This window comes from Gobius niger (assembly GCF_951799975.1).
Source record: "Gobius niger genome assembly, chromosome: 20".
Taxonomy (NCBI): domain Eukaryota; kingdom Metazoa; phylum Chordata; class Actinopteri; order Gobiiformes; family Gobiidae; genus Gobius; species Gobius niger.
This window is the reverse complement of record NC_136871.1, coordinates 18,767,067-18,781,368: the sequence shown is the minus strand read 5'-3', so window position 1 is coordinate 18,781,368 and position 14,302 is coordinate 18,767,067. Positions and strand designations below refer to the sequence as shown.

The following is a 14,302-nucleotide window of genomic DNA, read 5'->3' as shown; positions in this document are numbered from 1 at the left end:
CTTGGCATAATAAACATAATAAAGAGGACGGGGGCTGTGTTTGCTTCGTCTGTCTCCTTCCCTTTTCACTTTATCTTTTTTTGAATATATATCTTTTTGACTCAAGTTTTGTTTTGTATGACACAATTTGACAGCAATGTGCAGCGTCTCAGTACCAAACATTGCTGTGATGCCTCTCTCAGTTGTTGCACTGATCTAAAATGGATGCACGTGCCGGGCTGTGAATAGCAGGAATCCCAGTGGAGGCATGCACTACTCCACAGCTCACAGTGGAAAGTTGTTTATCGGGGAGGTGTTGCTCTCCATGGTGCTGAAAACAAGACTCGCAGGCGTGATCACTTGTAGCTCAAGGTGAACTCTCTCTCTCCAAACACAACAAAAGCAGCTTGTTCAAATGCAAGGCTGTGGACCACATTTTCCCCACAATGATGAAAAGACGCAGCTAAAGATAAACTAAATACAATCAATAACGATTCACAGTGTACACTTCAAGGGCTCGGTTCTTTGTTGAGACGCCGTGCATCGCCTAATCAAAACATGACAGAGAACTCAGGATATAAGACAGAGCTGAATGTTCAAATCAGTCTTTTATTCACTTTAACTTTAGCTCCATCTAAAGGATCCATGGTCTCAAATGTGACGGTAATAAAGTAGATTGATTGTCCTGCTGCTAGATTTCTATGGTGATGTAAATAACTAAGATGACACTTTACCAGCATGTAAAACGTGGGTGTTGCATTCAATCAAAAGAAGACATTCTGGCATGAAACAATTGTAGGACTATATTTAGTTTTGTGACTATGTGATAGGCGAGGCAGTTTAAAAGCTTAACAAAACAGCATTTACCAAAGACATACATATAAAGAACTCGAGTACACTTGCGCTGTTCAGGGTGTACAGTTTTGAACATCAGCATCACAGTCTGCAAAAAAGCCGTTGCATAAAAAGTCAATTAACCTCTTAACCCCCGCCTGAACAGAACACATTATCTCCAGGTTGGCTTCACCGAAGTCTAAGAGCGTCTGGAAAAGAGTGTCAAAATAGCGACAAGAACAAGAAGAAAACAAGGATGAGAAAACAAAAAAACAAAACAAAAGCTCAACAAAAAAAGGGCAACAAAAGAGTGATAAAAAAGTGACAAACGTGTAACAAAAAGGTAAAAAAAAACTGGCAAAAATTTGATGAAAAAGAATGTGGAAAAAAGTGACAACAATGCAAAGAAAAAGATCCATTTAGATCAGTTTTGTAGGTCTTAGCTTTCAAATGAGGCGTTACTCTGGCCTATGTATAGGTTGTGAACTCCAGTCTAGAAGCGTTTCGATTTGGTAAAGTCGAACTGGAGCAAATACACTAATGCGGGTGGTGTGAGGTGTGGGTCTCTGTGTGATACTACACAGTAATGTAAACAAACTTGTAAAATCCTCACAGATCGGCTTTATCCGATACAATATGAAAAAGCACACATGAAACAGAGACACGATGCAGCTCAAATTTGAGCGTAATCATTGCAAGCACAATAAAAGATATTTTCTTTCATCTCTGACGTAGGAAAGACGTGGTTGAACCTTGGTGCGCGAAGCAAGTTTTGTCTGGGGCTGGTCTCCATAGCAACGAAACAAGTGTTTGGTGAAAAAGAAGGTGACTTTAAGTTATATAATTTCCGGTCTCGACCAAGAGATTGAATTTCACATTGAAAGCCAGCGGCTGAGCATTTTATAGGTGGGGATTAAAATGACACAGGCTGTTTTTGTGTTTGCTGCATGGCCACTTAGTGTCGAAATACTGGCGTGGAAACAGGGACAGATTTAAACAGCTTAGAGCATGGGCAGGAGAGCCGATTTATTTTACAGTGGTTATCACGTAGCCCCTGGCCGTATCGCTCACACCTCCTCCTCCCTCCCTGCATCTCGCTTTACCCTATTCACATGCCCGTTAAAAATAATAGCCGTGAATACATTTTGTTTAAATTCACTCGCTCCATGGACGCGGCTTGTAAACACAGACTGATTGAGTGCATCGGGCCTGCCTTCCTGCCCGGCTTATGAGAAAATACCATTTTGATTTGCTCTCCGAGATGAACCTTGGATGCTACAGAGGCCAGGGATAACAGTAATTGATGGCTGAGGCTGCTGATGGAGCCCTCTATATGCAGGGGAAAGCGCTCTGCTGATTACATTGTTAGGCCGTGAATACATGGGCGCCTTGCGGGTTTTTGAGAATGAAACGCTTCAGGATTCTCACGCAGATAACGTCTACACTTGCCGTGAAACGTTTGCCGAGAGATCAGGAATATATCCTAAAAATACACAATGGAAAAAGCAATATCTTTGGTCATAGGTTTTTCTTGAGTGGTTTCACAATGCACGCTCAATACAACCGTATAGACTCCAAACCTCTAGAGATGGAAGGCAATGAAAGATAGACTTTATCAGCGTGGGAACTTAACAAATAATGAATAAATCCTGGCAGGAGCTGGAATTTTACTAACGGTTATATGCGTCGGGACAAGAATTTCATGTAATAATCCCTCCCAAAAGGCCTTAAGTGCATTTGTCATTGGACAGGGTTTGCAGACAGCAGTGGGAGAGGGCTGTCTTTTGTCTGACAAGATAAAAAAGCTCTCTGTTTGAATAATGAGGAACCAGGGTTTTTTTGTCTGTTCGGTCTGGCGCACAGGCACGCAGCGACTGATCGATAGCGCCGCAGAGTGAGAGAGCGCGGCCTATTGATCAGAGTCATGTACTGGCTGCGGCACACGATCATTACACGTCCACTGTCGCTCGAGTCAAGGTGAAGGCCAAGGTCACAAGTTTGCTTTTCTGCTCATGATGTGGAGCGGCACACCGGGTTAAGTGAGCGTTACAAGAGTCAATATTTGGGCCGGACCGCATTGGTAAAAGCTGCTGGTGATATCTGAATGGTGTTTAGGAAAGGAAAAGTTGAACAAAATCCAATAACCTCCCTCACGTCTGCGACACAACATCAACTCGCTCGAAATAAAACTAAAAAGGATGGATTGTAATTCATCCTGGCACACATTTGAACAATTTAATGTGAAAACAAACCACTTAAGTAATCTAGAAAAATAAATAACTTCTGAGGTTCTGATAATCTGAGCCAAGTCCAAGAAGTCCGTTTTTACTGGCAAAAGAGCACATTCAAGTCTCATCTTATTTTCATGCCTCTGACTAAGCCAAGACAAAACAGAGGCGAACAAGATTCAGATTAGCAAGGAAAGCAAATCCAAATTCCAGTTTATTGTCCTTGCAAGCACTTTCTGCTGTGGAATCTGTCATAAAATGTGAATGTAAAATTTTATCATATTTTTATTGACCATAACATGTAAAGATTCACAGGAGAGTGAGGAAAAAAGTGAGAACACCCCCTGAATCTCACTGATGTTTTGTAAAGAGTCCAAAATTCATCCTGATCGTTGTGAGCGTCTAATCTGCAACGACAGAAAAGAAGTTATTGCTGCAAAAGAAGAATCAATCAGCTATTTAATACAGGGGTTAGCTTACTTACTCCATGCATGTTGTGAATGTCTCAGGTTTTTCTTCAAAATATCTTGATAAACTTGTGAATTAATTTTTCTATTGATGATAGCGCGTTGTTCAGGCCCTGAGGCAACAAAACAGCCCCACACCAGGATTTTCCTTGCTTCATACTTCAAAGTGAGCGTAGGGTTTTGATGTTGATGTGCTGTGTTCCTCCCAAACTGTTCAACCTTGGTTTGCGAAAGAGCACTTGGATGCTCCACAGCACTACTGGAAAAATATACTGTGGACTGATTAACCCAAAGTTGAATAGTTTGGGCGCAACACACAATATCTTGTGTGGAGGACAAATGGATCAGCACATCCACATCAAAACCTATAATCACTGTGAAGTCAGGTGCAGGAGAATCATGGTGTGGGGCTGTTTTGTTGTCTCATGATCTGGACAGCGTGCTATCATCAGTAGAAAATCCATCAAGTGTATCAAGATATTTTCCAGAAAGACTCGAGACATTCACAACAGCATGTGAATAAGTGCGTACACCCCCATATTAAATAGCTGGCTGATCCTTCTTTTGCAGCAATTACTGCTTTTCTGTAGTTGCAGATTAGACGATCATAACGATACAGGGGGTGTACTCACTTATTCCTCACTGCCCTGTGAATGTTTACAGGTTATGGCCAATGAAAATATGATAACATGTAAATGTTTGGATGGTATTAGTTCAAGCAGACACTGTTAAATCATTCTTGGGATTTTAATAAAGATCAGACCACATTTTATGAGCAATTTAGGCAGAAATGTAAGAAATTTCACCTCCCGCTGTAAGTTTTGGAAGGAGATATCTTTGCTAACATTATGTCTCACATGCTGCATACGTCACCAAGTTGTTTTAACACCTTGGAAATGTGAGCTGTTGCCACCGCCAAGCGCAAACCAAGTGTGACACACATGGAGGACGATGCGGGAATACATCTCAACTTTGGATCCATAATTAAACCAAAATTAAATTAGACATTAAACTGGACGTGACATTTACAAGTTAAATATAGAGCCTAATTATATTGCCACACACAGCACAAAGTCAGAGTTATAAACCTTATCAGGACTGGTCCCAAACTGAAAAGTGTGATTAGAGTGACCTATACAAAGAACGGCCGCACTTTGAATTTATAATGAGTCTTCAACTCTTCATAATGTCCCTTCAACTCTTACCCCATAATGAAGTCTGTGGTGCAATCACTGCCCAGATTTGCAGCAGCAAGTGATGCCAGTATCGAGTATTACAGAACCGCATGTGACATGTGTGATGCCAAATTGCTATTCCAAGCAGCCTCCCCACAGAGATATGGGAAGGTCATGTCCGATGGGGGACATGTGTGTTGGGCAAGGGATGTAGCCCCTAGGATTAGAGACCGCCAGAGGCTTGGCCTGTGTGGCCCCCGCATGACACGCTGTCACTGTAATGGATCGGTTGGGTTATTGGGAAAGACCCCCACCAGAGCATTGGACCATGGCTTTATGCCTGACCTGAGAGTTTCTTTAGACAGAGAAGTGGGACTTGCATTCCAATCAAGTCTCATATTTGTTCCTAAACCGGTTTTCATCACCAAGAAAAAGCAAAATGAAAAGAGACATAAAAGAAGAAAAAGAAAAAAAAGAAGAAAAAAGAGTAAGAGAAGAAGAAGAGTATTTGTATAGCACCTTTCACAGATATGGTCACAAAGTGCTTTACATGAGACCATTTTACATTCACTGCATTCTCGGTAGTGGGAAGCTACATTTGTAGCTTCAGTTTCCCCTGGGGGAGACTGACAGAAGCGCTGTTGTGACTGCACACCTGCGCACTCACACACATCATTCATCCAGGCCTATTGTACATGTTTTTAGTGGTAGGGGGAACCAGAGTACCCGAAGGAAACCTACGCAGAGGTTGGGGGAGAACATGCAACCACCAGAAAGGCCCCGCCTGGGTGGAAATCGAACCCGGGACCTTCTTGCTGTGAAGCACAAGTGCTAACCACTGCGCTACCTGCATTTGCAAAGAGAGGCACTGAAGATGTTGGAGCTTAAGTACTCTGCTTGCAAGATGCGGAAACATGAACACTCAAGGCACTGCAGTTAGAACATTTTGTTATTTTTAGACGCATCACCTGATGATGGCAAGCTATGTTGCCACAGCTGCCCTGGGGTAAACTGAGTAAAAGCGAGGCTGCCAATGTGCGCCATCGGCCCCTCTGATCACTGAACACTCACACACTACACTCACCCAAGCTTCCTGATGCTCCCATCCAAGTACTACCAGTGCCCTACCCAGCTAGGTCTGACGGGATCAGGCATAGCAAAGGTGGGATGGCATGTAGCTCTTTTTTGTCACAATGTAAGACTGGTGACTGAAGGATTGGTCAAATGAAGAAGCCTGGGGGAAACACACAAGCTGGAGGTCTATTTGCAAATGGTTCCACAATAGAAGCTTGCAGAGCAACTAGAGGTGAAGCAATGGAAGACTGCATCCTCCACTACAGAAAAACTACATTTGGCCAGGCCGTCTTTTCTTGTAGAGCATCAGTGGAACACAGTGCCTGAAGAAATTAGTGGCCTGCCTCATTCTATTCATTTAAAAAGAATCCCAAAAAATAAAAATGCAAACTTTGCTCTTTTAAATACTTATATGTATACATTGTATGTATTGTGGCTATATTGCATTTGTAAATTGTTTTGTGATTTCATTTCTGTCTATTTTCAGGCTGGCCTTAATATCTGAAAATGTGCTTTTTTCTGCTAACTTGGGCACACATTGTATAATGTTGATTATTGTGCACTCACTGTCCTGTTTCAAATAAATAAATAAACATGTAAAAAGTCCTAGAGTGGTGCTATATGTATAAACAACTTGTCCTAGGCATACTGAGAAGTGAATAGGAGCAGTGAGGCAAATGCTAAATGTTAGTTTGGGGCAAAAGATGACGCCATAGATGTTATTAAAAAACGTCCACAATTGCAGAACTGGAGACGATCTTGGAACGTCTGTGCAAGGGATCATATTCAGACTCAAATAACAATCTTTGTTTTATAATAACACATGTTGCATTATTTTTTGTGATCTACCAGGCTTGCCCATCCCCACAGAAGCTGGCACAGGAGACATCTTTGAAGTGCGAACCACAGTTTGTGAGGAGCAGATGGACTGACTAATGTAACTCCTGACAGGTGCTACGTGCGTCCCGCTGCCGAAGCACTGTGAGACATGGCACTGGCGCTCATTTGGGGGAATGCAACAGGAACCCTCGCCACCAGGACGGAGGAGAGCAAGAAGTCAATTAAAATCGTCTCCCAGAGTAAACAACACCAGGCGAATGTGGAGGGAATTTGATCAACGACGTGTTTATGTTTCGATCTGATGCCGTTACTGATATGACAGCCTCGAAATGACAACAACACAGCATGTCCTATTCAGACAACAACAAAGACTCGATCCAAGGCATATTTAGCTGCTTATGGATCATGCTGTGTCTCTACAAAGTGTCTTTGGGCAGTACAATTTTGGAATAATATCTCGATTTTCTGTATTGTGGTCATTTATGTTCTACAATCAAGACTCAGTTCACATTTAAAACAAATTCAGGAGCATCAACTTTTGAGAGAAGACTAAAAAACAAACTGCGATAACAAATGCAGAAATCACATCCATATCAGAACACGCAGGATCAGTTTAAGACCGTAAGACGATTCCAGCCCCTGGAGACGGGACATTACATTGTTTGCAAAGGATACTGTTTCTGCCTTAGTAATTGCAATCTTTATGATTCTCAAATTGCAATTTCGATTCATTTGAGACCAACTGTGCAGCTGCTCGCAACGCGCTCTTTGCTGCGACACTGTATGCAGTCGAACGCTGCCAAAAGGGCCAGTTAGCATGAAATTATGGATTCCCAAGTCGAGTACTCCAGAGGCACACTGACCTTTTCCGATGAATTCTTATGAGCAGAATGCATAAATGGTCACCCCTCTAAACTGTACCATGAAAATGGATTATGCACACTCAAATGGTGCCGTATAGTATAAGTTGAATATTTCTGCAGTTAATCTAATGTAGTGACAGATGTTGCAATTAGAGTAGTAGTAAATGCAGTTAAAACTCAACTTGTGGTTTCGATTGGATTGCTGTCTGGTGGCACGTTGTATTTAGACTCTACTACTACTCTGCTCTCTAAATAATACAAGCCTGGAAATTACCCTGTGGCCTTAAATTATATGTTTATGTGATCACATAAACATATAATTTATGTGACCACATGTGCAGAAGACAAACGTGTGCATGAAATATTAATTGTGAAAGTGTCTCCTTTGAACAACGCCGTGCAGCTCTGTCATTTCGAAAATACTCTTTGTGTACAAGGTATGTCATTGCTAGAGTGTCTCTCCTCATGTGCAGGTTCAGTCATTTCAAAAATCGACTCGTAAATGGTCCTTTAATTAACATGGGAGCAGTTAATTAGAATGATCACATATCAAATCATGTCCCACTGAACCGGCCTTTGATTTTTACAAGTGTTTGATCAAATAGCGATGATTTTTGTGGAAATGAATGTCCAGACTTTGCCGCAACTTGACATAGGGACATTTGAAGGCAAGTTAAGTTAAACTTTATTAATCCCCTTAGGGATATTCGTTCTCTGCATTTGACCCATCCTCAATGCCGCTGGGGCGACCTATAGGAGCGTGAGCAGCCAGTGTAGGCCGGCGCATCTCCAGATGTGGATCCAAGCTGGAGGATTAACCTATTGTACAGGTTAAGGTAGGGTAAGTGGTAAGGGAAACCGGAAAAACAACAACGTGATTTTGATCAAAACTAGCCTCTGTTTAGCTTAGGATTTCTCAGGGACCAAGGCACATAGAATTAAACTGTTTTCACCTACGCTGAGTTTAGAGTCTCTTCTTTCAAAAACAGCGCAGCACTCAATGTGCCACAACTGCCCTGGGGTTGACTGATGGAAGCGAAGCAACCAGTCTGTGCCAACGGCCCCTCTGACCACCACCAGCCACTCACTCACACACTACATTCCAAACTGTGTCCCATCCAAGTACCAACCAGGCCCTTCCATGCTTAACGTCCGAGATCTGATTGGAACAGGCAGAGCAAAGGCGGTATTGTTTAGCATCTGTTCCTCACAGCTCCAAGGTCCCAGGTCTGATCCCTGGACGGGGCCTTTCTGTGTGGAGTTTGCATGTTCTGCCTCTGTCTGTGTCGGTTTCCTCCGGGTGCTCCGGTTTCACCTCCCATTAAAAACATGTACAATAGGGATGATTTGTGTGTGAATGAATGGTGGTCAGAGGGTTGGTGCGGTCGCGCTTGTGTAAGTCTACCCCCAGGGGAAACTGAAGCGACATCCCACACCGTGTGTGGAGTGAATGAAGAACAAATCTCTGACATCGTGTAAAACGCTTTGGGTGACTTGTGTCATGTGAAAAGCTCTATACACATAAACTTCCATTGCATTCCTAAAAACAAAATTTGAATACACAAATAATCCAGCTAGTCATGATGGCTGTGTGCCTCTCATGTAGGCTACCTATGCCAAACTAGTACTAGAGTGAAGACAATGCTTAATTGTATTTCCAATAAAGGCAGTGCTACAGTATCACCCCTGCTGAGAAGACTGTATGTAACGCTCAAGTCAAGCTAATATTCATGTGCACAGATGCAGGCATTCTTTTGATGGTATTTTGGTATCCCGCCGGTATCCATGGTAACAGGAAAATGGGGTATCCCTGTTTCAAGGTGCTTCTGTTGTGATGGGAATTTTCCTGGCCAGTTTTCCAGGCTGTGAAATTAACACTTTGAGATTAAATTTCACACCCTGCTGCCCACCGCGGACAGCTCTTTAAGCAGCTGCACCCCCACATGTTTGGACGCACACACACAAACATACAGGAAGCTAACGCGATTTCACACTCTCGCTTGGGTAGGAAGATATGCAAAGTAGGATTAATGATATCCCACTTATTTGGCACCAATTTCCTCCACAGGAAAAAAAAAAAAAAAGAAAAAACTCCACACACTGCATCTACTGTAACATAAAGATTGTACACATCACATGCTTATGTGTTTGCATGCATGAATGCTAATGGTTCACCCATCTTTTTCTGCATGGACAAGCAGGCAGCGCAGACACCATTCCCGTGTATGATGTAAATAACAAGTTCGCGCTGTGAGAGAGGCCTGTTTGAAGTGCTGTTACTGGCTTCTCCTCTGTAGCCTCAGGGCAGATTCCTATTGCATGGATGCCACATGTGATTCACAGGCGCTCCATAAAGACAGGTGAAGATCTGTAATCCAACGTCTCCACTTGGATATGTGCAACACAGCGGAGATGACACAGTTTCAGAAATGCAATGTCTTTGTTGTTTTGTTGTTTAATAAATCTTGTTGAGGAGGAAAGGGCATTTACAAGCGTTTGATAGTTTCCAATTGAGCCAAGATTGTGGAAAAACAATTACAGGCTGTTGAGACTGTTTATTGCGAGCTGCTGAGGGTTCCAGCTTGCTGCCGCCAGTGAGACAGTATTTCTTTTTTGAAATTGGCAAATTACTACAGTGACAAAGTAAAAAAAAACAAAAAAGCTAAAAGCAGCTGCTCATTGATATTCACGTGAGAATAAAATGAGTCACTTTCAAATGGTTTCCTGTGCGAGTGATTTTTGCAGCGTATTGTTTCATAATAATATGCAAATAACCAGGTACATGAGTTACCCTGTGACTGAAAGTGACAAATGCAGATCAAAAAGTCAAATATGCCACAGAAGAAACATGTGACTTTTCTGACAAGGTTTGTGATCGCAACTATAATAGTGATTTATGTTTTTGAGATCAAGATTCTGTTTCCACACATTCAGGAGGGTTGACATTTGTCGAAGGTCGAAGGTTAGCTGGTATAAGATCACACAGAGACAGGATATTTGTACATTTGCAGGGGCGTTATTTATTTTTGCTTGAATAACGGCAGCCTTTGCGATTCGATAATTCCAAAATTGCAACTTAATCTTGATTCTCGAAGTCCTTTTGTAAAGAGTCTGGTGGAAGCTGTACACAGAGAAAACATGACTGTAGCCCGAGCCGGGGACAATGCCAGGGACCGCAGCCTGACAGGAGCGTTTAGCCTCCCAGCATCAGTTTGTATCGGTATATTTACCGATAGCACAGCCGCAGCCTGGCTGAGGTAATGATCTAGGTCAGTGGAGATGATGACAGTGTCTATTCAGGCACAGCTGTGGGAAAACACAAAAGCTATGGCAGAAATGGCAATGGTGCAGTGGAAAAACTAAATCAGCATAATAATGACATTAATTTTTCTATGCCTGCCGTAAATGAGCGAATACATCAATCCCAGCACTTAATATTACTCCTTATATTTTGAATGCAAGACAACTGATCAACAATGAGCATCACACCTCTTTTCCCAATGCTGATTACAGAATTGAAGAGTGAAGAGCTCTTAATCTTTTCCGCAAAGGCTCAGACAGAAGAAAAGCTTTGTTAGGGCAGACTTCAAAGTGCTCATTAGAGACCGGGCGCTTTGAAGAGACAGATGAAGCTTCGGTGCTAAAACACAGTCTCTTTTAAAAGCTGTTCTCGTTTCTCGGGGGAAACACTCATCATAGCATCATCAGCCAAGTGCAGTGCGTCTAGTCTAAATGTGTCACGAAATAAGAATGTGTAATCTGTGTAGATTGTATCCCTGACCGCTCCAATTCGCAGCTGGCATCGAGGCGAACAGTGCGTGTCCATAAATCCTCTGGGAGTCTCTGTTTACTGGTGTGTAATAGGTTTTGTGATCCTCGCACAGCTCCTAGTGATTTAATATGACCAATTAGTAATTGGGCCTTAGTGGGATTGGAAACAGAGAAACAGTGACCTTTATGGCTTATAGAAGGATCTAAATGTGATCCGATTTACAGTTGACAATTCTCGTGAAAAGGCAACGAAAACAGACAAGGAACGAGGAAGTGGGTAAAATGTGAAAGGAAAACATGTTGGTTTCTGATAGGGCAGCACATGACATCGCCAAATTATCAAAAGCAAAACTCCTGGTTCTTCTGTTGCCAGGGATTTACACTTTTGTAGTTCACAGTCTAAAAAAATAAAAAACAGATGGTAACCTAAAACATGCTCAAAGTCAGTTTTAGAAGTTTGGTTCCACTGGAAATTCATTTTTGGTGCTGATCTAGAATTTTTGTTGTTGTTTGGACTATGTTTGTATAGGCTCTCAGTCATCCAGGGATGTTATGGATAATGGTTCCAGTCTTAAACTAGACAGCACAACAAGGGTCTCCTACACTTTTAGGCAAAAAAATCCAAGCATTGTGAAGGTAAATTTTGCTTGTTCACATTATAGAAAGAAGGATCACGCTAAAGCAGAAGGATATCGTGAAACAGATTTTTATATGCTGTGCCTACTTAACTAATTTCCAGATGCCCAGTGTGAGCAACGAAAAACAATCTGAATAAAAAGTTGAGTGTCGTGAAAAAGAATTATTAAAAACAATGGAATCTAGTAACAAAATCCATGTACGAATACATTTGTTTGAGTGTCTTTATTATCACATGTATTTTTATTTTTTCTTGTGTATTTTTTTTCAAATATTTTATAATTTTTCTGCCTATAGTTGTTTCTTTGCCATCATTTAGTGTAGAAGATGAAACGGGAAAATGAATAAGACGACACGCACGTCTTTGCATGATTGTGGCAAGGTTTACATCAGTTAATAGATACAAAACATTGTACTATTATCCAGCATTATTGTCACAACATTTATTATCCACACGGACTTTTCTTTTTCTTACATGCAGAAAAACTTGGTTTTAAGGAAATTCAGTCCTCTCTGGCTTATGGTTCTAGAATTGACGTGCCAAAACCAGAGCCTGCTTCAGCCGCAAAGCATTATGGGGATTCAAAAGTGCCCAATGACTACAATTTGCACTGTTGTCCTTAGACGTTACACATGGAAATTAGCCTGAAAAAGCTTCAACCTGGTACAAACATCTCTGCTCATGAGCTTAAACCAGTACTAAGTAACTTGTTTACCTTAATAAATCATTTTCGTAGTCATTCTGGGGGTAATACAAGTGTTAATGGGATGATTGGGGGTCTTTCATCTCCCCCTGGTGTCTCTGGCCAGAAAACCACAATTGCAACTTCGCTGCCTCCGGGTAGCGAAGTTGTATACACAGTAATGGTATCACGAAGAAGGCGCTAACAGGCTAACAGGCAAAGCTAACTGCGGGCTAGCGCCACTTTAGCAGTATTTACAACCAAGTTTGAGTGAAAAAATTATCTCTTTTGTGTAGTTGGATGTACAACTCTTTCACTTTGTCTTTTCTATAAGCGTAGTATTTACTCTCACGGACAATTAAGGAGTAAAAAAAACGCAACTTGCTACGACAGCTGCAGTGGCGCTTATGGCCTCTAAGGGCACGAGTTACTTAGTACTGCTTTAATTACTTTACATTGTCCTGGGCAAAACCAAACCAAAACCAAACCAAAGAAACTAAATGTCCATATCCCTTAGTAGTAGAGATTTCAATTATTGTTGTCTGGACTGGAGCTTTTTCTCACTCATGTAGAAAAAAACAAAACAAAAAAACATTTCGACGACACAAGCAAGAAGAAGCTTCTTAAAATTGAAGCAAAATGTCCGCAACTCTGCCAGCCCAATATTTAAACTCTCCACTACGCTCTTGTTTGGATAACATTTGCCGAATAAACCAACCATTTTTGTTCAAATTTAATGGAACTTTCTGTGAAACAATTATCCAATATTGCATTTTTCTCTCGCCATATTGTGCTGCTCGTCACAAAACAATCCAAAGTCCATGCAGCGTTGTTTATCCCGAGGTGGTCTTTGCGCAGATGAGATAAACTCTGTATTTGGTGTGGGCTCATTTCACTGTGCTGACACATTAATCCATGCACACAATGGGGACACGAGAATGTGACACATTTATTCAAAAACATCCGCTCCGACTCCAAATGTGTCACGTTTGATACGGCTCACATTTGTTCTCTCAGCACATCTCGCTAAACAAACAAGCTACGGATATTGGCCTCAGCGGCTGCTCCTGCCCCACGCCGAGGGGATCTCTCACTTCCCCTCCTGCGTGTGCAATTGCCTTAGCTCAATGATTTATGAAAAGGAGAACAATTTGTGCACAGATGGGACATGGATATAAATATTCTGACCCATTAGGAGAGGACCGGGCTATATGTGCTTCAGGTGATCTATGGCGAGACGAGAGGGTCGGCGCGCGGCGGGAATGAGGTAGAAGAGTGATCTGACCAGGTCCTGACACTCGCATTAATATGGAGAGATTGGTGCGCAGGCTTCAATAAATTTTACTTTCTTAGCTGCTGCACGACTCTTTATCAGCGTGTTACTGCATTGTGAAGAGAGGGGAAATTGAACCCTGTGGTGTTACAGTGTTTAATCAATGGTTGGTAATGTAGGGAATAGTAGAGTTGTTTACGGCACCTGATTTAAAGGCACACTGCCAAGCCAACGCATCACTGTTGTGCTTTTCCCGGAAAACAACCATAAGGCGTTAAGGAGAACACACACATTAGAATCAAGGCTGCGCAATTCATTGCAATTGAATCGATACCACGATTGGCTACAACCAGAAAAGGATTGCAACAGGTTACGACGATGTCACGATGTGGAGGTGGAGAGCAGGGGCCAATACAACTCTATGGGAGATACAGTTTTTGTAACAAATCTCCAAAACAAAAAACGACAAATGTTTTCCA

The 14,302-nt window shown here is 42.0% G+C and overlaps 1 protein-coding gene across 1 annotated transcript in view; it reads right to left on the bottom strand.

Annotated features, from left to right (window-relative positions):
- Positions 1 to 14,302, bottom strand: part of LOC306979888 (potassium voltage-gated channel subfamily A member 10) — a 76,095-nt gene that overhangs the window by 44,404 nt on the left and 17,389 nt on the right. The window lies entirely within an intron of this gene.